At 44.2% G+C, this 21663-nt stretch overlaps 2 non-coding genes across 2 annotated transcripts; both read left to right on the top strand.

Annotated features, from left to right (window-relative positions):
* The first annotated feature begins 3779 nt into the window (after nt 1-3779).
* On the top strand, nt 3780-3854 carry Trnat-ugu (transfer RNA threonine (anticodon UGU)). Its single transcript has one exon. It is a non-coding gene; the product is annotated as a tRNA-Thr (tRNA).
* Nucleotides 3855-4220: 366 nt separating this feature from the next.
* On the top strand, nt 4221-4295 carry Trnat-ugu (transfer RNA threonine (anticodon UGU)). The gene has a single exon. It is a non-coding gene; the product is annotated as a tRNA-Thr (tRNA).
* Nucleotides 4296-21663: the final 17368 nt, after the last annotated feature.

Raw genomic sequence — 21663 nt, 5'->3', positions numbered from 1 at the left:
AATGTCACTGGCACGCGATTGGCTGTGACTCAAATGGCTCCACGCACTATGGATCTGTGTCATCACTCCCCTAGACTTAGAACTACTTAAACCTAACTAACCTAAGGACATGCTGGCCGCGGTGGGCGAGCGGTTCTAGGCACTTCAGTCCGGGACCACGCGGCTGCTACGGTCGCAGGTTCGAATCCTGCCTCGGGTATGGTGTGATGTCCTTAGGTTAGTTAGTTTTAAGTAGGTCTAAGTCTAGGGGACTGATGACCTCAGATGTTAAGTCTCAATGTGCTTAGAGCCATTTGAATTTGAACCTAAGCACATCACACACATCCATGCCCGAGGCAGGATTCGAACCTACGACCGTAGCAGCAGCAGCGCGGTTCCGGACTGAAGCGCCTAGAACCGCTCGGCCACAGCGGCCGGCGGCTGTGAGTCACGTGGTACACTTCCGCATGCTTCTGTGCATCCGACCCTGACCCGTCTTCGTAGCTGCTCTACACTCTAGTCTGTTGTTGCTCATGGATGGAGGCATGACGTCGAAGTCCCGTATTGGTAAGCACGAGTGTTCTTTGCGAACCTCAGCTTCGTTGCTTACAATATCGTGAGTGAGTTAGGAAATCCTTCATTTAGAGTGCGTTCATTGTTTTCGTTTCCTTGTGATGTTTATCCTGTAAATATAAGGATTTCTTTGTCATGCTGAGTTTCGTGTTCGACCTCTGTTTTCTAGATGCGAGAAGTTGGTTGTAGTTCATACTAAAGATTCTCGCTTAATGTTACAGTTAAGCCACCTGCATTCTTTCTCTTTTTTGTGATATCCGCGTCTAATTAATATTCCTTAAATTGCAACCTATGTGAAATGGGCTTTGTCCTAGACCACGTGACTACGCGGCGAACGGTTGGCCTTAAGTTATGGCGATTCCAAGCAAGTCTCTGGGCAGGAGGCTCCTTGTCGTCTTCTTATCCTAGTACTCAGCACTTGTTCTGTTCAGTTTACAGTAGTGGCGGATGCATGCTGATAACTTCATTCTCTTATTGACAAGTAACGTAGCTATTAGTTACGACGCCGGCCGAAGTGGCCGTGCGGTTCTAGGCGCTGCAGTCAGGAACCGCGAGACCGCTACGGTCGCAGGTTCGAATCCTGCCTCGGGCATGGGTGTGTGTGATGTCCTTAGGTTAGTTAGGTTTAACTAGTTCTAAGTTCTAGGGGACTAATGACCTCAGAAGTTGAGTCCCATTGTGCTCAGAGCCATTTTTTTTATTAGTTACGACGATCAGCTCCCTCATTTCCTTGTCCGCCATCCTTTTGTTTCCTTGTCATTGTGGAAGAGGTGTCCCCCTGGTTAGCTGAGTGGTAACATGTTTGCCTACCATGCAGCGGGCCAGGGTTAGATTTCCCGGCCAGGTTCGAGAATTTCTCCGCTATTGGACTGGGTTTTTGTGGTGTTGTCCTCGTCATTATCTTATCATCACCGACACGCAATTCACCCACTGTGGAGTCATCTGAAATAAGATTTGCAAGCTGGCAGCAAAACTTCCTCGGATGGGGCCTCCCGCACAACAATACCACACGATCATTTGTTTTTTTGGGAAAGGCATGCTGCTGGACCAACTCGCTCACCCCACGCCACCCTCTCCCTATTTAAGGTCATGTTTAACGTTATCAGAGCGAGAAAGAATAGCGAGGTTCACTTTTCTCTTCTTTTGTTAATATAGACGCAATATTAATGTCAATCTAGCTTTTTTAATTCACTAAAAATTCACTCCATCACATGAGAACAGTTTGCAAGTTCCCTATAAAATCTAGCAAGGTAATTAATTAATAAATGCATTACGTGGGCTGTCTCAGTAAGATCGGGTGGATTTTTCGTCTTTTCATGTTAGGGTCAAGTTTGTTTACGCAGATCTGTTACGGCCATTGCACATACAGCACAGCAAATAGTCAAGTCAAAATCTTCCGCTTCAGAGCAAAGGAGAGGTCGTGGCTCACTGCGAGCCATTAACAAAATTCCACTAGATGTGGTGAAAGTAGGATATTTTACTCTGAATAGGCTATAATGAGTGTTAGGGTTACTGAGTTGGAAACATTTTTATAGAAGTAATTTTTCACAGACAAATATAACCTAGATGATAAATTGAAACAGCTATTTGCCTATTCGGTTAGTCTATTACAATATATTTTATCAATTCCCATACCAATGAGAAAAATAAGGCACCGCTTATAATATATATGTGTTAGTGTCCGCCTCCTTCGATGAGTAGCCTGTGTACATTGCTGCATGCGAAGGATCCTGGTTCGATTCTCGGTACTGGCAAGGATTTTTTCTTGGTGAGAGGACTGGCACGGGGTACAATAAGACTCATGATGCCAATTGGGGAGCTATTTGACCGAATAGCAGCGGCTCCGCGGTCTGGAAAGTTTGTGAAACGGCCGGCAAAGCGGTTTACTGACCACATGTCCATCTACGCCTCCGTATGACGCCGCAAGGAAGAAGATGTCAGGCTACCGGTAGACAAATGAAAATACAAAGTTGACCCCATCACGTAGGAGGGATGGTTTGGAGGTGGCCAGGTATAGCACAGACAGATGCCCCCCTTAATGATATTAACTTTTCACATACAACGTTTTTTTTTGTACTATGCATCGTCTTCGTGATAATTAGTTGTTTGAAGTTAAATCAAGCACTCTGTATTTGAGTGTCTCTCCAACAGACCGTCAGGCGCATTTCATCTCGAGTTTCAGCACAAATTTCCAAATTCGTTTTTGCGATATGTAGCATTTAGATTATGGAATGGGCAAACATCTATTAGGCGCACTATGAATGTAGTGTTGTGGACATGTTGGGAATGTGGATCTCACGGGGAGCGTGCAAGGGATAAGTCCCTGCAGACGCACTATCCTCTGTGCCCGCGGTGGCTCAGATGGATAGAGCGTCTGCCATGTAAGTAGGAGATCCCGGGTTCGAGTCCCGGTCGGGGCACACATTTTCAACATGTCCCCAATGAAGTGTATCAACGCCTGCTTGCAGATAGGGTGTCTATTTAATTATCATTTCATTTCGAGGAAAGCTGCATGGTCATCGACGGTAACTGTTCTTTCGAGAACAGATACTACCGACATATATAGTTCAAAATATGGGTTCCCGGCCTTTGACCTTCTTGTGCGAACGCACACGCTATGCCCGAACTCGTACGGGACTTGGTAGATTAAACTGCCACAAGTAATGAGTATGATTGGCAAACATCTATTAGGCGCACTACGAATGTAGTGTTGTGGACATGTTGGGAATGTGGATCTCACGGGGAGCGTGCAAGGGATAAGTCCCTGCAGACGCACTATCCTCTGTGCCCGCGGTGGCTCAGATGGATAGAGCGTCTGCCATGTAAGCAGGAGATCCCGGGTTCGAGTCCCGCTCGGGGCACACATTTTCAACATGTCCCCAATGAAGTGTATCAACGCCTGCTTGCAGATAGGGTGTCTATTTAATTATCATTTCATTTCGAGCAAAGCTGCATGGTCATCGACGGTAACTGTTCTTTCGAGAACAGATACTACCGTCATATATAGTTAAAAATATGGGTTCCCGGCCTTTGACCTTCTTGTGCGAACGCACACGCTATGCCCGAACTCGTACGGGACTTGGTAGATTAATCTGCCACAAGTAATGAGTATGATGGGCAAACATCTATTAGGCGCACTACGAATGTAGTGTTGTGGACATGTTGGGAATGTGGATCTCACGGGGAGCGTGCAAGGGATAAGTCCCTGCAGACGCACTATCCTCTGTGCCCGCGGTGGCTCAGATGGATAGAGCGTCTGCCATGTAAGCAGGAGATCCCGGGTTCGAGTCCCGGTCGGGGCACACATTTTCAACATGTCCCCAATGAAGTGTATCAACGCCTGCTTGCAGATGGGGTGTCTATTTAATTATCATTTCATTTCGAGCAAAGCTGCATGGTCATCGACGGTAACTGTTCTTTCGAGAACAGATACTACCGTCATATATAGTTCAAAATATGGGTTCCCGGCCTTTGACCTTCTTGTGCGAACGCACACGCTATGCCCGAACTCGTACGGGACTTGGTAGATTAATCTGCCACAAGTAATGAGTATGATGGGCAAACATCTATTAGGCGCACTACGAATGTAGTGTTGTGGACATGTTGGGAATGTGGATCTCACGGGGAGCGTGCAAGGGATAAGTCCCTGCAGACGCACTATCCTCTGTGCCCGCGGTGGCTCAGATGGATAGAGCGTCTGCCATGTAAGCAGGAGATCCCGGGTTCGAGTCCCGGTCGGGGCACACATTTTCAACATGTCCCCAATGAAGTGTATCAACGCCTGCTTGCAGATGGGGTGTCTATTTAATTATCATTTCATTTCGAGCAAAGCTGCATGGTCATCGACGGTAACTGTTCTTTCGAGAACAGATACTACCGTCATATATAGTTAAAAATATGGGTTCCCGGCCTTTGACCTTCTTGTGCGAACGCACACGCTATGCCCGAACTCGTACGGGACTTGGTAGATTAATCTGCCACAAGTAATGAGTATGATGGGCAAACATCTATTAGGCGCACTACGAATGTAGTGTTGTGGACATGTTGGGAATGTGGATCTCACGGGGAGCGTGCAAGGGATAAGTCCCTGCAGACGCACTATCCACTGTGCCCGCGGTTGCTCAGATGGATAGAGCGTCTGCCATGTAAGCAGGAGATCCCGGGTTCGAGTCCCGGTCGGGGCACACATTTTCAACATGTCCCCAATGAAGTGTATCAACGCCTGCTTGCAGCTAGGGTGTCTATTTAATTATCATTTCGTTATGGAATGTGTAACTGTTTGCCATATCCACATTCCTGCGACGTCTAGTGTCAAGGGAAAACGTTGGTTTGTTTGTCATTACAAACTGAACGATTTTTAAAGTGGGATTTGATAAGTCCATTCAACAGAGCGGTATCAAATCAGTCTAGTGTGATGTTCGGTTTATCGATGGGTGTTAACTGGGACAGTAAAACACGAAGATTAACCAGTACTTTAGCAGCGACTGAGTAGCACCACTGCCTGGCGGCAGTAGACAATGTGCGCATGGCGGCACACGAGACGGAGAAAGTGTGGAGAGGAAGACTTGGCGAACAAATGTTTACCGATCCCTAGATGTCTGTTGTGGATATCAGCTGCAGTAGAGGCCTGTTGAGAGCAACTAACGTAGATACAGTAGTAATACAGTCTAATAAGATATCACATCACATTTAACACGATTTCACGGAAGGTTCAGGTGTTACAGCTTCCACATCCCTAACACGATAATATCTACTCAGTTTTACGAGGATTTGAGATTAATGAAATTAAGTACAAAATAGACGGAACACCCTTAATTTGGCTTAGTTACCGCACATGAGGACTATACATTTGCAGAGGATTTCTTGGCCAACTACCAATGCGATTTTATGTAACTGATTTGGATTCCATAATCAAAAATAAGCTCAATTTTCTACTTTATTATTGATTGTCCGTTGTGGACAGGCGATTTATTAACAGTCAACCTAACACAGAAGAATCATAATGTCTTTTCAAAGAAAATTACCCAACAAATGCTCACAGTAAAACAAAGTAAAATAAAAGGAAACAGAAAAAGAGGAAACCAAAATCAATCACTATTTCTTTAGGTTATTCCCTTACTGTAGGTTGTAATGGTACTTGAATTACGTAACCATTACGGCACCTCACATCAACCTCTCGACACCAGCAATATTCTAATGTGTTTCTGTAAAATAGTTCACATATTTCTGTGACAACATTCAGATTTGATTTCATTAATGTAGAGGTACTTCGATACATCGGTATGTATATATTGCAATGATATTATTCTTATGTGTATTGTTTATTTTGTCACTATGATCTTTGACGTACTTGTAACTCTGATTTTTGGGAGCGTAAGCGATTATTAGAGAGTCAAGCTTTGGTCGTCATGTTAAAAAGACGCAAATTGTAGTCAGTTTATGAAATGTGAACTTTAACAGTAAGGAAGATATTTTCAAGTATGTTTTATATTGTGAAGTGATGTTTTGGAACGAGTTACGTGATATTGTAACAAAAGTAATAAAAAAGAAGTGTAACTTAAATTCGGAGTGCTGATTACTTTTTTGCATCACCATTGTCCTAACTTGCAAAAGTTAAATGTTCAAGAATGGTTTATGAAACACATCTATAAAACTTTTGAATATCGCAGAATAACACCTAGGCCTCTTTGCACCCGAGCTTGGAATCATCACTACCTAAATTTTCGACGATTGAGCCCTGAGTTCACAACGAGACCAGCGTGGGAAACACGAAAAGATGAGTGCCTAGTTTATCATTTATTTCAAGAAATGACTTTATTAACTCTGCTCTAAGGACACCTGCCACATAATATAACTTTGTTGTTGCCCGAAAATGGAATATTTAGCAGCGTGAGCAACACTACAACATAATTAATTTTTGACCTTTGTTGTGGTAGGGTTGTTAGAAGGTGCTGAAGCAAACCGCCGTTTTGTTCTCGAAATCCTACATCATATGACCTATCAAGTGCGGAAAAGTCCTGCCTGATGCTATTTTTCAACTCGTCGCTGTTTTCTCTTGTTCTGTGTACTTCATATCCTTTGTTGTACCCCAGAAACAGAATTCGTGGTCACATACAACGGGCACCTAGCAGGTCATTCAGTATCCCTGTCTGCCTAGTGTTTTATTAGGGGGGGGGCGGGGGGGGGGGGAAATCGCGTGGAGATTGGTGGCTCTTAAATCAGTATCGTCGAGCAAAGCAGGCTGTTCTTTCCGAAGGAAACTGGTGTATGATCTCCCGTTCAACCTGACAAAAAAAGGGGGCTGGTGGCATTGACACTTTTACCGATAACACCAGCACCGTAACTGATAACCCATCGGTGCTAATGATCTGCATACGCAACCAATGTGGGTTTACGGAAGCCCAGTGCGTTAGCTTAATGCTCACTGACAAGAGATTAACCGACTATCCTTGTCATCCACTAGAAGCCTTTGTGTGCATGGGCCGGCGTATGGGTGCATGTCTGAGTCTTTCAAAACTCGATGAACCGTGTAGCGTCATATTTGCAAATCCCTAGCGAGCTTCTTTGTACTGCTCTGTGGATTTGTGTGTACCGCATCCAACGCAATGCCATTATTTTGATTTCACACAGGTCTGCATCGCTGGCGTTTCGCCGGGCACAAATCCCCTTGTCTCGAGTTCGTCGAACTACAGCCCGCAACATTTCTGCGTAAGGATGCCTCCCTTCTCGTTCCGAGTACCTTTCAGTTTACACCAGAGCCGCCTCCCTGGAAGCCTTATTACATATGCCTAAACAAATAAAATTCGTAGTACGAAGTCATGTCAGAAAGTTAAACTACAGTAACAACAACTAAACTGAATGATTGTACAAGAAAACCTTAGCAGCACTTACCCATTATCAAAATCATGTCTATTAGTTCTGAAGGCACACGCGTATTGTATTCTGCAGCGCAACGTGGTGGAAAGAAAACTGAAATGGATCTTCTGGCGACTCCATTGTCTTACAGCACTTGTCATATCGATAAACATTTGTTCGCCACGTCTTCCTTGCCCGACTTACCGCGTCTCGCTTGCTGCCTAGCCGCACACTGTCTGCTGCCGTGATACAGCAGGCCCTACTCGGCCACTGCTGGAGTACTGCTTATTCCTCGTGTTTTACTGTCCCTGTTAACACATATCGATAAACCAAATATCACACTATACTAATTTTGGATCAGTCTGTTGAAAGTTTTCGTTAAATTTCACTTTAAAATCATTTTATTTTCACCGGGAAGCAAACCAACATGTACCTCCGATACTAGAAGTCGCAGGAAAGTGGCGGTGAGCAGCACCTGTTTGAGCTGACTCCAGCTGCACGACTCTTAGAAGAGGGTCTGCCGGTGTGACCGAGCGGTTCTAGGCGCTTCAGTCTGGAACCGCACGACCGCTACGGTCGCAGGTTCGAATCCTGCCTCGGGCATGGATGTGTGTCATGTCCTTAAATTAGTTATGTTTAAGTAGTTCTAAATTCTAGGGGACTGATAATAATAACAATGGCGTATGACGAGGGCCTCCTGTCGGGTAGACCGCTCGCCTGGTGCAAGTCTTTCGATTCGACGCCACTTCGGCGACTTGAGCGTCGATGGGGATGAAATGATGATGATTAGGACAACACAACACCCAGTCCTTGAGCGGAGAAATTCTCCAACCCAGCCGGGAATCGAACCCAGGCCCTTAGGATTGACAGTCTGTCGCGCTGACCACTCATCTACCGGGGACGGATCAGGGGACTGATGACCTCCGCTGTTAAGTCCCGTAGTGCTCAGAGCCATTTTGACTCTTCGGAGAGACACCCTATATGAACTCCCTCGAGCCGGCCAGGGTGGCCGAGCGGTTCTAGGCGCTACAGTCTGGAACCGAGTGATCGCTACGGTCGCAGGTTTGAATCCTGCCTCGGGCATGGATGTGTGTGATGTCCTTAGGTTAGTTAGGTTTAAGTAGTTCTACATTCTAGTGGACTGATGACCTCAGAAGTTAAGTCCCCATAGTGCTCAGAGCCATTTGAACCAACTCCCTCAAAATCAGTAAACTGACAATGAAACTTCAGATACTCTACACAAGAAAAGAATTTAGAGCTCTCACAAGTGTTTGTCCACTTCCATAATTCCTGACCGAAATTACCTTACAAAAGCCTTTTATCGAAAGAGTTAACATTCAGAAAGTGATTGTTAATATACAGATGAAAATATCGTTGGGAGAGCAGTCTTATTCTATGGCTTGCAATATAATACTCAGCCTAATCACACTAGAAATGTTCCCCATTGAGAGAGATATAGTATGCAGCATCATAGACTTCAATATAGGCGTCACTGACCGATTCTCTGCCCATAATAATTGGAGGATTATTTGGACAAGCAATCAGCGTAAGGCTATCATATTTCCGCCCAGCATTTTTTCCGTTACTAGCTTTTAGTGCTGTTGTTTGTAGTCCATCTTCCAGTGAACACCCTTGACAAAACTCCAGCTAACTGCATAACTGTGATATTCCATATGACTGTTTCTCAATTATTTCTTGTGGATCCGGTACGCTGTCGAACGCCTTCACGAAAGTTATGGAGACATAAATTGCCTGTTAGCTTGCATCTATAGTTTTCAAAATAATACGTATGGCTAAAGCAAGCTGTGTTTCGCACGAGTGACTTTCGTTGAATTAATTTTGATGCTTCGAGAGAAGCTTATTTTTGTCAAAGACGTCACATTGTTTGAGCTAATAGTGTGCCACAGAACCCTGCAACAGGTGGATACGACTGATACTGGTGAGTAATTCTGTGCTTAAGTTTTCAAATGGTTCAAATGGCTCTGAGCACTATGGGACTTAACATCTGAGGTCATCAGTCCCCTAGAACTTAGAACTACTTAAACCTAACTAACCTAAGGACATCACACACATCCACGCACGCCCGAGGCAGGATTCGAACCTGCGGCCGCGCGGGATTAGCCGAGCGGTCTCAGGCGCTGCAGTCAAGGACTGTGCGGCTGGTCCCGATGGAGGTTCGAGTCCTCCCTCGGGCATGGGTGTGTGTGTTTGTTCTTAGGATAATTTAGGTTAAGTAGTGTGTAAGCTTAGGCACTGATGACCTTAGCAGTTAAGTCCCATAAGATTTCACACACATTTGAACTTTTCGAACCTGCGACCGTAGCGGTCGCGCGGTCACACCAGCCAGCACTTAAGTTTTCTTACCTTTTTTGAACAGGAGAGATTCGTTCCTTTTTTCAGTCGCGCTAGTCTGTTCACTGTGAAACACCCTCTTGACAAATGTGAGCTAGAAAAGAGGCTAATTGCGCAGTGTATCCAATTGGCATACCGTTCACGGTATTGTGCTTCGTTCGCTTTGCGACGTGTTACAGATGCAAAGGACTGGTAGCTTATAGCTTAATATCTCGTTGTTATTCAGGTCACCAGAGATGGATTCAGAGAAAGAACCTCTGGGGAGTTTTAACTGCAGTTACAGTTATTTAATGCAAGTTTTTTTCATCCACGCTATAAGCGACTGTCATATAGAGCCAAGAAAAGACTCTTATTACTTCTAAATAAGTACAGTTTTAGTGAAGGAGTGCGAGATTTTAATTCGAAGGACTGCTGATGAATGGATCGCATTGTGACAGATGGTCCTCTATTTCATTAGTAATTCAGTTTATTTATTATACTGGTTCGGCATTACAAAACGAACGTATATCTCAAAAGCAAAATATGTCGGAAAAAAGTAAAATCTTACGCTATCGATAATGCACTGATTTTAGTAGGCAGGTAGCCGTTGCCCTTACTAGGCTGTGCAACTCGCTGTATCACTATTCGTAGACATATCACAGACTGGACCTTTCCACACTCACATAGGTGGTGATCATTCTGGCTCCACGCCATCATCATTTTCTCACTTCCATACTTAAACACTTCAATTACATCCAAGGTTTCCTGCAGAGTGCAAAGCATTCAGTCTTACTAGTTGTCGATCACGAAGCTCTGATTTACAAATCTGTATATACTCAAGGTATTTTTTCCTTTCTCCGACAAGACTTAGTTAGTTTATTTATTTTTTTATTTATTTATTAATTGTTCCGTGGGACCACATTAAGGAGAAGTCTCCAAGGTCATGGAACGAGTCAATACATGAAATTATAACACGATTGTAGAAACAGATAAAATGAAATATAAGAAACATATTCAAGTGACAAGTCGTTAGTTTAAATAAAGAAAATCAAGAATGTAACACTGGAATTTGCTTAATTTTTTAGCTCTTCCAGGAGCTCCTCGACAGAATAGAAGGAGTGAGCCATGAGGAAACTCTTCAGTTTGGACTTAAAAGTGTTTGGGCTACTGCTAAGATTTTTGAGTTCTTGTGGTAGCTTATTGAAAATGGATGCAGCAGAATACTGCACTCCTTTCTGCACAAGAGTCAAGGAAGTGCATTCCACACGCAGATTTGATTTCTGCCTAGTATTAACTGAGTGAAAGCTGCTAACTCTTGGGAATAAGCTAATATTGCTAACAACAAACGACATTAAAGAAAATACATACTGTGAGGGCAATGTCAAAATTCCCAGACTATTGAATAGGGGTCGACAAGAGGTTTTCGAACTTACACCACACATAGCTCGAACAGCCCGTTTTTGAGCCAAAAATACCCTTTTTGAATCAGAAGAATTACCCCAAAAAATAATACCATATGACATTAGCGTATGAAAATATGCGAAGTAGACTACTCTTCGTGTTGAAATGTCACTTATTTCAGATACTGTTCTAATGGTAAATAAAGCGGCATTTAATTTCTGAACAAGATCCTGAACATGGGCTTTCCACAACAGCTTACTATCTATCCATACGCCTAGGAACTTGAACTGTTCCGTCTCGCTTATAACATGCCCATTCTGTCTGACTAAAATATCAGTTCTTGTTGAATTGTGAGTTAGAAACTGTAAAAACTGAGTCTTACTGTGATTTAGCATCAAATTATTTTCCACAAGCTTTGAACTTATATCATGAACTACATTATTCGATAATGTTTCAATATTACACACAAGATCCTTCACTACCAAGGTGGTGTCATCAGCAAACAGAAATATTTTTGAATCACCTGTAATACTAGAAGGCATATCATTTATATAAATAAGAAACAGCAGTGGCCCCAGCACCGACCCTTGGGGAACGCCCCATTTAACAGTGCCCCATTGGGACTGAACATCATTACCACTCTCAATATTGCGGAGGATTACCTTCTGCTTTCTGTTCTTAAAGTAGGAGGCGAACCAATTGTAAGCTACTCCCCTTACTCCATAATGTTCCAACTTCTGCAGTAATATTTTGTGGTCAACACAGTCAAAAGCCTTCGTTAAATCAAAGAAAACACCTAACGTTCGCAACCTTTTATTTAATCCGTCCAAAACCTCACAGAGAAAAGAGACTATAGCATTTTCAGTTGTTAAGCCATTTCTAAAACCAAACTGTACATTTGACAGCAAATTATGTGAATTTAAATGCTCCAGTAACCTTGTATATACAACCCTCTCGATAACTTTAGCAAACACCGATGGCATAGAAATGGGCCTATAATTGTCAACATTATCCCTGTCTCCCTTTTTATAAAGTGGCTTCACTACCGAGTACTTTAATCGGTCAGGAAACTGATCACTCCTAAAGGAAAAGTTACAGATATGGCTAAGTACTGGGCTAACATACATGAAACAATACTTCAGTATTCTGCTAGATACCCCGTCATATCCATGAGAATTCTTGGTCTTTAGTGATTTAATTATTAACTCAATCTCCCTCTTGTCAGTATCATGGAGGAGCACTTCAGGTAACAGTCTCGGAACACTTTTTTCTAAGAGCGCTATATGATTCCCTGTTGGGACTAGGTTTCTATTTAGTTCACCTGCTATATTCAGAAAGTGATTATTAAATACTGTACATATATGCGACTTATCAGTAACACGGACATCCCCACTACGCACTGATTCTATATTCTCGACCTGTCTCTGCAGACCAGCCACTTCCTTTACGACTGACCATATGGTTTTAATTTTATCCTGAGACTTAGCTATTCTATCTGCATACCACATACTTTTTGCCTTCCTAATAACTTTTTTAAGCACCTTACAATACTGTTTGTAATGGGCTGCTGCATTTAGATTGTGACTGTTTCTAACGTTTTGATATAATTGCCACTTTGTTCTACAAGATATTCTTATCCCTTTAGTCAGCCACCCAGGCTGCCTGTTTGTGCTAGTACCCTGTTTTGAACGTTCTAACTGAAAGCAACTTTCAAAGAGCACGAGAAAAGTCTTGAGGAAAGAATTATATTTATCGTCTACTGTATCAGCACTATAAACATCTTGCCACTCTTGTTCCTTGATAAGGTTTACAAAAGTCTGTACAGCAACTGGACCAGCTTTCCTAAAAAGTTGGTAACTATATTTAACATGTGTTGCAGCACAAAAATCTTTTAGACTTAAAATTTGTGCATCATGATCTGAAAGGCCATTCACCTTTTTGCTAACAGAATGTCCTTCTAGTAATGACGAGTGAACAAAAATATTGTCTGGTTGTTCTACTGTTCCCTTGCACTCTCGTTGGAAAGAATGCGGTTTGCATAAGATTATATGAATTAAGGAGGTCTACCAGCATCCTTTTCCTTGCACAATCACTTATACAATTAATATTGAAGTCACCACATATAACTAACTTTTTGTATTTCCTACAAAGTGAACCAAGAACCTCCTCTAGCTTTAGTAAAAATGTTGTGAAATCGGAGTCTGGGGATCTATAAATAACAACAGTAATAAGTTTAGCTCCACTAAATTTAACCACACCTGCACAACATTCAAACACCTTTTCAGTGCAGTACTTTGAAACATCAATTGACTCAAATGGGATACCGTTTTTCACATACATGGCTACTCCCCCACACAGCAAAGAGCTCCTAGAAAAGCTGCCAGCCAACCTGTATCCTGGTAAAGGAAGCCTCTGAATTATCTCCTTATTTAAGAAGTGTTCAGATATACCAATAATTTCAGAGTCAACATCTATAAGCAGTTCACTAACTTTATCTCTAATACCTTGTATATTTTGATGAAATATACTAATTCCTTCATTAATCGGATACCCAAGCTGTGTATAAAGTGGTTTCTTTGTTAGAGAGACTTCCCTTAAGCAGGAATACCTATCAGCTGACTTCAATCTAAAAAAGGTACAGCTCTAACACCCACAACTACCGGAATTTTCCCATGAGTGATCCCACCACCCCCACCTATGCTGTCACCTATAAGCTTTGCCAACCTCCCCTTCCCATACCTGTTGAGGTGCAGGCCATGTCTAGTAAAACCCGTTCTGCTGATAGACTCCACCAACACCACTGAAATGTGACTCATGCCTTCTGTCATCAGCGCACCCCCAAGTCTCATGTTATTACGCCTGACGGCTGTATTAAGATGAGGCCGATCGTGACGCTGAAACAGTTCCACGAAATGCACATTCGTGTTGCCAGTCTGAGTGGCTATCTTTTCCAGGTCACCATCTATGTCATACTCCCCATCCCTATCAATACTATTGCCAGCCCCACCCACAATCACTACCTGATCCTCTTTAGTAAAATCCCTACATAACCCCCCTATGTTAAAAGTCACCTGAGCCAATCCTGCATTAGGCTTCACAATGCTGGTGACCTGGTACTCACTCCCCAAAACTTCCTGCAACTGCTGGCCTACACCTCTACCATGAGAACTACCTAACAGCAGAACCTTCTTCTTTCTCGTAGACTTTGCAACTGTCCTAGCCACCGTAACTGCTGAGGTCTGCTGCATACTTCCTACGTCTACAGCTACTAGAGATTCCCCTCCACTAGACTCTGATAGTTGGTCATATCTATTACAAACACCAATAGTAAAACTATCTGAAAATCTCCTTCTCCTAGCAGATCTCTTGCCAACAGCCAGCTCCCATTCCCCAACCCCTTCTCCCTCCTCATCCTAACTAGCTCCTCCTGTGCGTTTTTCAACTGCACCTGAAGGGCACAGATCTTACGCTCCTGCTCCTCTATCAACTTACTCTTGCTACATAACCTGCAGTTCCAGGAGAGGATCTCACCAGAATGCCCACTGGCTTCCCCACTGCATTCCCCCCAGTGAAAATACTTCGAACAAGTCTCACACCGCAATCCACTACTCACGAACCTACGGCAAAGCCCACACTTCTCACTCATGGTAAAATTTTACAGTTATTGAAACAAGAAAACAACTTTATCTAAGTTCCGCTACTACAATAAGAAGATGTTAAAAACTGACTACAATAATCACAAACTTGCTCTGCAAGGGAAGTAACTACTATTATTGACAGTATTAATCAACAACAAATGAGAATATAACAAAATACTAACACAGAAAGAAAATCAAACGTCTAATGACAGTAACGAAACTGAAAGCAGTTCGCAAAAATTTCTTCTGAAGTTATTTCACCGGAAAACACCAAGAACACCGGTTGAAGACTACTAAAGTTCCTAAATAAACTACTATACACAAACAATTAATTAGTACTTAGCTTTCGATGCGCCGCTACAGCTGCAACTGGTCAGCGCGGAATGTAAACACGGGTAAGAGGTTAAGTTGCTCGATACGAAACACTCACAAATATCAGGTCACAACACAAGAAATGCAGAGGTGAATGAAGAAACCACTAATAAGTCACTTATATTGTAAATATTATCACAAAAACCGTTAAAATATATATCTGAAACCTAAAAATAGATGAAAACTTAGAGAGCGATCTCACACGCAGTCACTCGCTTATGACGTCACACCAAAGAATTAGTATTAACCTGTCTCTCATTCCAAGAACGAGGATTTGATAGAGTCGGTTGTGGGTCGTACATTTTTGGTTAATGACGTGAGGCCTCGTAAGTCTCTTCATGGGTGCAGTGGGAAGAAGTAAATCAAAGTCATGCATATTATTTCATCGAGCACAGATACTTACAATTACAAGTTGATGGGTTTTCTCGGTTTTAGTACTGCAGCTAGTGTCAGAATTTTTTGGAAAATAAAATATTGCACTATAAAGGGTTCGGTTATCTATTCAAAGAAGAAATTACCTCGATTATCATTAATCTAATCTATATAAGTGATCATATAATATACACTGAACGCACGTGAGAAAATTAATAAAAATAAACAGCGGCTACTATTGCTAGTTCATAAGCACTTTACTCCAAAAAGAATTGTAAAAATAATGGCACCACACACTAACCACATGGAAACTACCAGGGAAAATGCCTACACTAAGAAATGTGCGGACACAGTGAAAGGGTCCTGTAGTCACCTTTCATTAGTCCGGTAGCCCATTTTCACTAGCATTTCTCTTTCTTTTCCTTGTTTATCTTTTCTCATAACTCTCATAGTGGTGTGATGGAATGAATGTGGTTGTGTGTCACGCTGCTAGACGGTGGCGTAGTCTGCTGCAGAAAGTCTGCGATAGTGATACAGACTCAGCGGCAGTTGTACAGAATAGCCAACTCTCGTAGTGGTCAAGTAGGCAAAGAGGTTTGCGCTACTTGTGAGAAATCCACCTGCGTTAGGTTGGTGGCGGAAATGGCATCCTTGGGTTTTTTCGGGCCACGCGGAGCGTGGAGGAGGCTGGAGATGAAAAAGGGAGGCAGTCTGCCGCCAGTACGGGAAGCGTCCACAGCTGTGATCCAGTCGAAGAAGGGTGAGTTAGACTGACCGCGTGGCGCGTTGTTACTTGGCGAGGGGAGAGCTGTTAGCTTTTGGTCTCACTTTTCAACTCTGAAAGATTGCTTTGCCTTGTCGCAGCAAGGAATGCAAAACTTTGGCTGATTTTTCTTTTAGTAAATTTCTATAGCAGACTTGGATCCACCGGAAGAGCGCCACACAAAGGTGTCGATAAGAAGTGAGCACTCGCTTCTGTATGAATGTCTCTTAGCCTTCAGCTGTGCCTGTATAAGCTTTCATTTTTCTAAATATTTATAGCTTCGCCTCCTCGTAAATTTTCCTTGCTTTATGTATCTTTCGCCCGTGGGGAGCCGACCATGTGGTTGAACATTAGAGATTCCACGCCCGGGTTCCCGGGTTCGATTCCCGGCGGGGCCAGGGATGTTCTCTGCCTCGTGATGACTGGGTGTCGTGTGCTGTCCTTAGGTTAGTTAGGTTTAAGTAGTTCTAAGTTCTAGGGGACTGATGACCATAGATGTTAAGTCCCATAGTGCTCAGAGCCAACATTAGAGATTGTTGGGCTACCGTCATCACTAACTGTCCGGTCTCATGTTTGTTTTAAAGAATGTTAACTGTTCATGAGTGTGTGATGAGATATTGTTGCAACTTGGCCACGATACCTAGAAATTGCGTCTCCTCAAACCACGTGGGCACGCGAGTGTACTGCGAAACGTGTACCGTTTCACGAGTTATTGCGATCTGTTATCAGGCATCAGCAGTTATATGAATGATTCACACCAATGATTTTAGATGTAGATTGTAGTGGACTGTTAAGGCAGCCAGTCCACAGTGAAGTAGCCGAAAGGGCACGCGTCAACTCACGCCGACTGGCGCGAAGTCTGGAACAGGATACGTGATGAATGTGATAAAGAAAAGAACGTAGCTACTAGAACACTTAACTTTTATATCGTCCTTTGGTATACAGCATTCTTGATGATACAAGTGAGACTCTTTAGATTCATGAAGTAACTAATGTCGCCTTGCTAGGTCGTAGCCATTAACTTAGCTGAAGGCTATTCTGTCTCTCGGCAAATGAGAGAAAGGCTTCGTCAGTGTAGTCGCTAGTAACGTCGTCGTACAACTGGGGCGAGTGCTAGTACGTCTCTCGAGACCTGCCGTGTGGTGGCGCTCGGTCTGCGATCACTGCCAGTGGCGACACGCGGGTCCGACATGTACTAATGGACCGCGGCCGATTTAAGCTACCACCTAGCAAGTGTGGTGTCTGGTGGTGACACCACATAGATCATAACGGTGTATGTATCGATGCTTTTTTTTAATGTTTTAGGAATTAATGTTATCAGGAATTGTGTACATGCCTCACATCCATATCTTAGGAATAAATGATTCTATACACAATTTTCTCTTGCATTCCGAGGTTACGTTTTTACACCTAAGCCTCTCACCTCGTAGCTTTCCTTTTAGCACATCCAACGCGTTGCCTTACGCACAGGTCCAGTGATTAGTTTCCCCTTTTATTTTAAAACAAATGCTTTAGATTAAGTCTTATTTTCAGGTGTGTTGCTGGGAGCTGATCTTCTGCACAGTGTTCATGCATGTACTGTTTTATTTTAAATGGTTGATTCTCGTGGACAGTGCACGGGAAATACTATTAATTACATCGCATCCCCTATGAGCGATATCACGACGTACGTATTTTTATGAGTTTTTGGTCTGTGATCAAATTAATTTATTTTCCGACTCGGCCAAACCAGTGATTAGTTGTATGATTAGAGTCGGTGGCGACCCTAATCTTCTCACTTTAATTTTACAGTCAATAAGCAGTTCCATTCCCACTCTTAACGTAATAAACGGTAGAAACAGGTTAGTTACAACAGTCCCTCCTGGATGGCCTCCGCTAGGCGACTCACTCGCAGCCGGAATGAAAACTCCGAGAAAACATTTTCCGTTACCTTATCTATTGCCGGCCGAAGTGGCCGTGCGGTTAAAGGCGCTGCAGTCTGGAACCGCAAGACCGCTACGGTCGCAGGTTCGAATCCTGCCTCGGGCATGGATGTTTGTGATGTCCTTAGGTTAGTTAGGTTTAACTAGTTCTAAGTTCTAGGGGACTAATGACCTCAGCAGTTGAGTCCCATAGTGCTCAGAGCCATTTGAACCTTATCTATTGACAATACGGATCCTCACACAGCGAATGTGATGTTTCTATGTTTGGGAAGTCAGCAGTTAATAGTTATCTTCTTGATTGTCAGTATGGTTCTTATAATTGCGAGGGGCTCTATCGGCGTCAAAATCATAAGCTAGGCACATTTTGTTGTCATAATAACGTGAAAATTCTAACTGGGCAGCTAAATGGAAGATACTAGCATCTTAAGCGGCATTCAGTACTTGTAATCAAAACATCAGTTTTTAAAAACCACGCAGCTTAGTAGAAACTTAGAGCAATAATATAAGGCACACAGCTAAGCTTTATCTTCTACTATAGGAGCAAGTTTTGCCAGTTAACGTATTGAATATTGACCCAACGCTCTGGTATTAAAAATATTAATTAAAAAAACAGTATACATGATTACGACAGTATAAATAAAACCCCTTGCTGACTTGACATACATCACAGCGCTTTATCCCAGCTTTACAAATAACCATTGGTGCCACATGTTCAATAAACTGACGTCTGCTCTGTCGCATCCGGCCGAAGCACAGATTTTGACGACAGTTTGTGTCGTATGCAGGTGTGACACGCCCCGTGCCAAATTAATTAAATGCTTCACAAATACTAGAGGGCTTTTACAACAGACAGAGCGACACAATTAATTCATATGTAATAAAGCAAGCTAATTACACAAGGATTAACACTACTGCTCCGTCCCGCCGAGCAAATGGCTGCAACTGACAGTGTAATTAAAACACAGTTAAACAATCACTACCACAACGGTCAACAACTTAATAACAAATAGAACACAATTTAATCCTGGCAGAATGCACTCTGGAAATTAAACTTTCGCCGAGTGCAGGGTGCAAGACAGGGCCGTAATCAGCGGTTCAAATAACAGCTAGTCGTTCGTCACCGACAGTCAACGAAATAATAACCAAGTGAATTTAAGAGTTCAGTAAACCTGAAGAATTTCAACTTGGCTGTAGAGTCCAGTAAACTCCTTAAGTTGATCAGACGTCGAGGCCGAGAGAGGAACTTTAGTTTTCAATGAAATGTGGCCTGCACATCCCACGCCACTTTCAGTTGTCCCAGCGACAACCTACGTTTCTCACTCTCTATCTTGTGTGTTTTCCGCGGGGAGGCATATCTAAAACTACCGGTCCGGCTGCTGTCGGTCTTGGGCATAAACACCATCACGTGGCCAGAATGAGATTTTCACTCTGCAGCGGAGTGTGCGCTGATATGAAACTTCCTGGCAGATTAAAACTGTGTGCCGTACCGAGAGTCGAACTCGGGACCTTTGCCTTTCGCGAGCAAGTGCAGGGTTCGCAGGAGAGCTTATGTAAAGTTTGGAAGGTAGGAGACGAGGTACTGGCAGAAGTGAGGCTGTGAGGACGGGGCGTGAGTCGTGCTTGGCTGGCTCTGAGCACTATGGGACTCAACTGCTGAGGTCATTAGTCCCCTAGAACTTAGAACTAGTTAAACCTAACTAACCTAAGGACATCACAAACATCCATGCCCGAGGCAGGATTCGAACCTGCGACTGTAGCGGTCTTGCGGTTCCAGACTGCAGCGCCTTTAACCGCACGGCCACTTCGGCCGGCAGTCGTGCTTGGGTAGCTCAGTTGGTAGAGCACTTGCCCGCGAAAGGCAAAGGTCCCGAGTTCGAGTTGCGGTCCGGCACACAGTTTTAATCTGCCAGGAAGTTTCACCATCACGTGAACCCAGCGCCGGCTTCGTCCTCTTGTCCACCGTACGCTCCACACAATCTGCACAGGCAGGACCAAGTGTCATGGCGCGCTGCTTCGATCCCATCTAGTGAAATCGACCTGCGGAAAAATCGATACCAGATGTAAAAAAAAATGTCACTGAAGGTTTCTAGAATGAAGACTGGAAGGTAGACAGTCTGCCGCCGGCAGTACTGCGAGGCGGTCACGCGCCAGGGTGCTGCAGGCGAGGTGCGCACCGTATGTTTGTGTTTACTTCGGCCGCTGTAAGTGCCGTTTTCCTTCTAGACCACCATGGCGCACAACTATCGGAAGAAGACATTACGTTTCAACTTTTGTTCCGACTTCGCCTGACCCAAGGCCGTGGAGGTAGAACTATTTATTCGCGATGAAGTTAAAATACCACCAACGGATCTAATTGGTATCCACTTGTCCATAGTTAGCAGTACCGTCAACGTCAAAATGATCAACGATGCGGCGTGCGACAAGGTGCTTCAAGAGGCAAAACGTGGACTGCGCTTCTGTCATTCCGACGGCAACGTCAGACCCGTTACCGTCGATCACGCAGGTCTCGGCACACGAACGATAAGGATCTTCAAACTGCCGTTCGAACTACCGGCAGACGTCGCCTTCGAGGCGCTCCGTCCCTATGGCAACGTTCTGGAACATGTTGCCGAACGATGGGCACAATTTCAAACCTATCACGTTTTAAACGGTGATAGACAGGTCCGCATCGAGTTGCAGAAACACGTGCCTTCCTATCTACGTATCGGAGGCTGCCGTGCCATTATAATGTACGACGGCCAACCTCGGACCCGTTCCGGTTGCGGGGAAGAAGGTCATCTACGGTCTGAATACATTCAACGACGTGTCGCGCAGCTCCCGTTGTCGGAAGAGTCCGTCACACCCACGATGACCGCCCTACCGGTCACTTACGAAGCGGCTCTTGCCACGTCTACAGTCTCGTCCAGTCCGTCGCCCGGTCCTTCCGATCGGCACGTCCCACCGTCCCAGTCACCTATGGACGGTGCGGACGTCCCACCTGACAACCTTGCCGCCGAACAGGCTCCCGCACCGGACGCTGAGGAGACCAGTACTTCTTCACAACACCTGTTTGACAATTTCATTGTACCCACCGACGCCTTCGAACCAAGTCGACGCTCCTCCTTGCCGTCGTCCGACACTGAGGAACACGTGCGCAAACAACGCCCACCACGTAGGCGCAAACGCCGCCACCGTTCACCCACGGGCTCTCAAAGCGTCGCCATCCGCGACGACGAAGACGACACCCAACCAGTCGACGTTTCCACGCCGAGGTCGGCGGACAGCTTTCAAGATGAACAAGACGTTTCGCTGGACGGGACCACCATGGAGGTCGCCACGCACAATGTAACGATCCGTGCACAAGTTGAGACGCCTGTCTCCCCGCCAACAACTTCAGATCTCTCTCACCACGACGCAATTCCCATGGACATTGGACAGACCCGCGGCACAGGAGCATGGGCCGACGACATTGAGGAAG

The sequence above is a fragment of the Schistocerca nitens genome, chromosome 3 (genome assembly GCF_023898315.1).
Source record: "Schistocerca nitens isolate TAMUIC-IGC-003100 chromosome 3, iqSchNite1.1, whole genome shotgun sequence".
NCBI classification, from domain to species: domain Eukaryota; kingdom Metazoa; phylum Arthropoda; class Insecta; order Orthoptera; family Acrididae; genus Schistocerca; species Schistocerca nitens.
The sequence above is the reverse complement of the archived record's forward strand: the minus strand, read 5'-3'. Positions and strand labels throughout refer to the sequence as shown.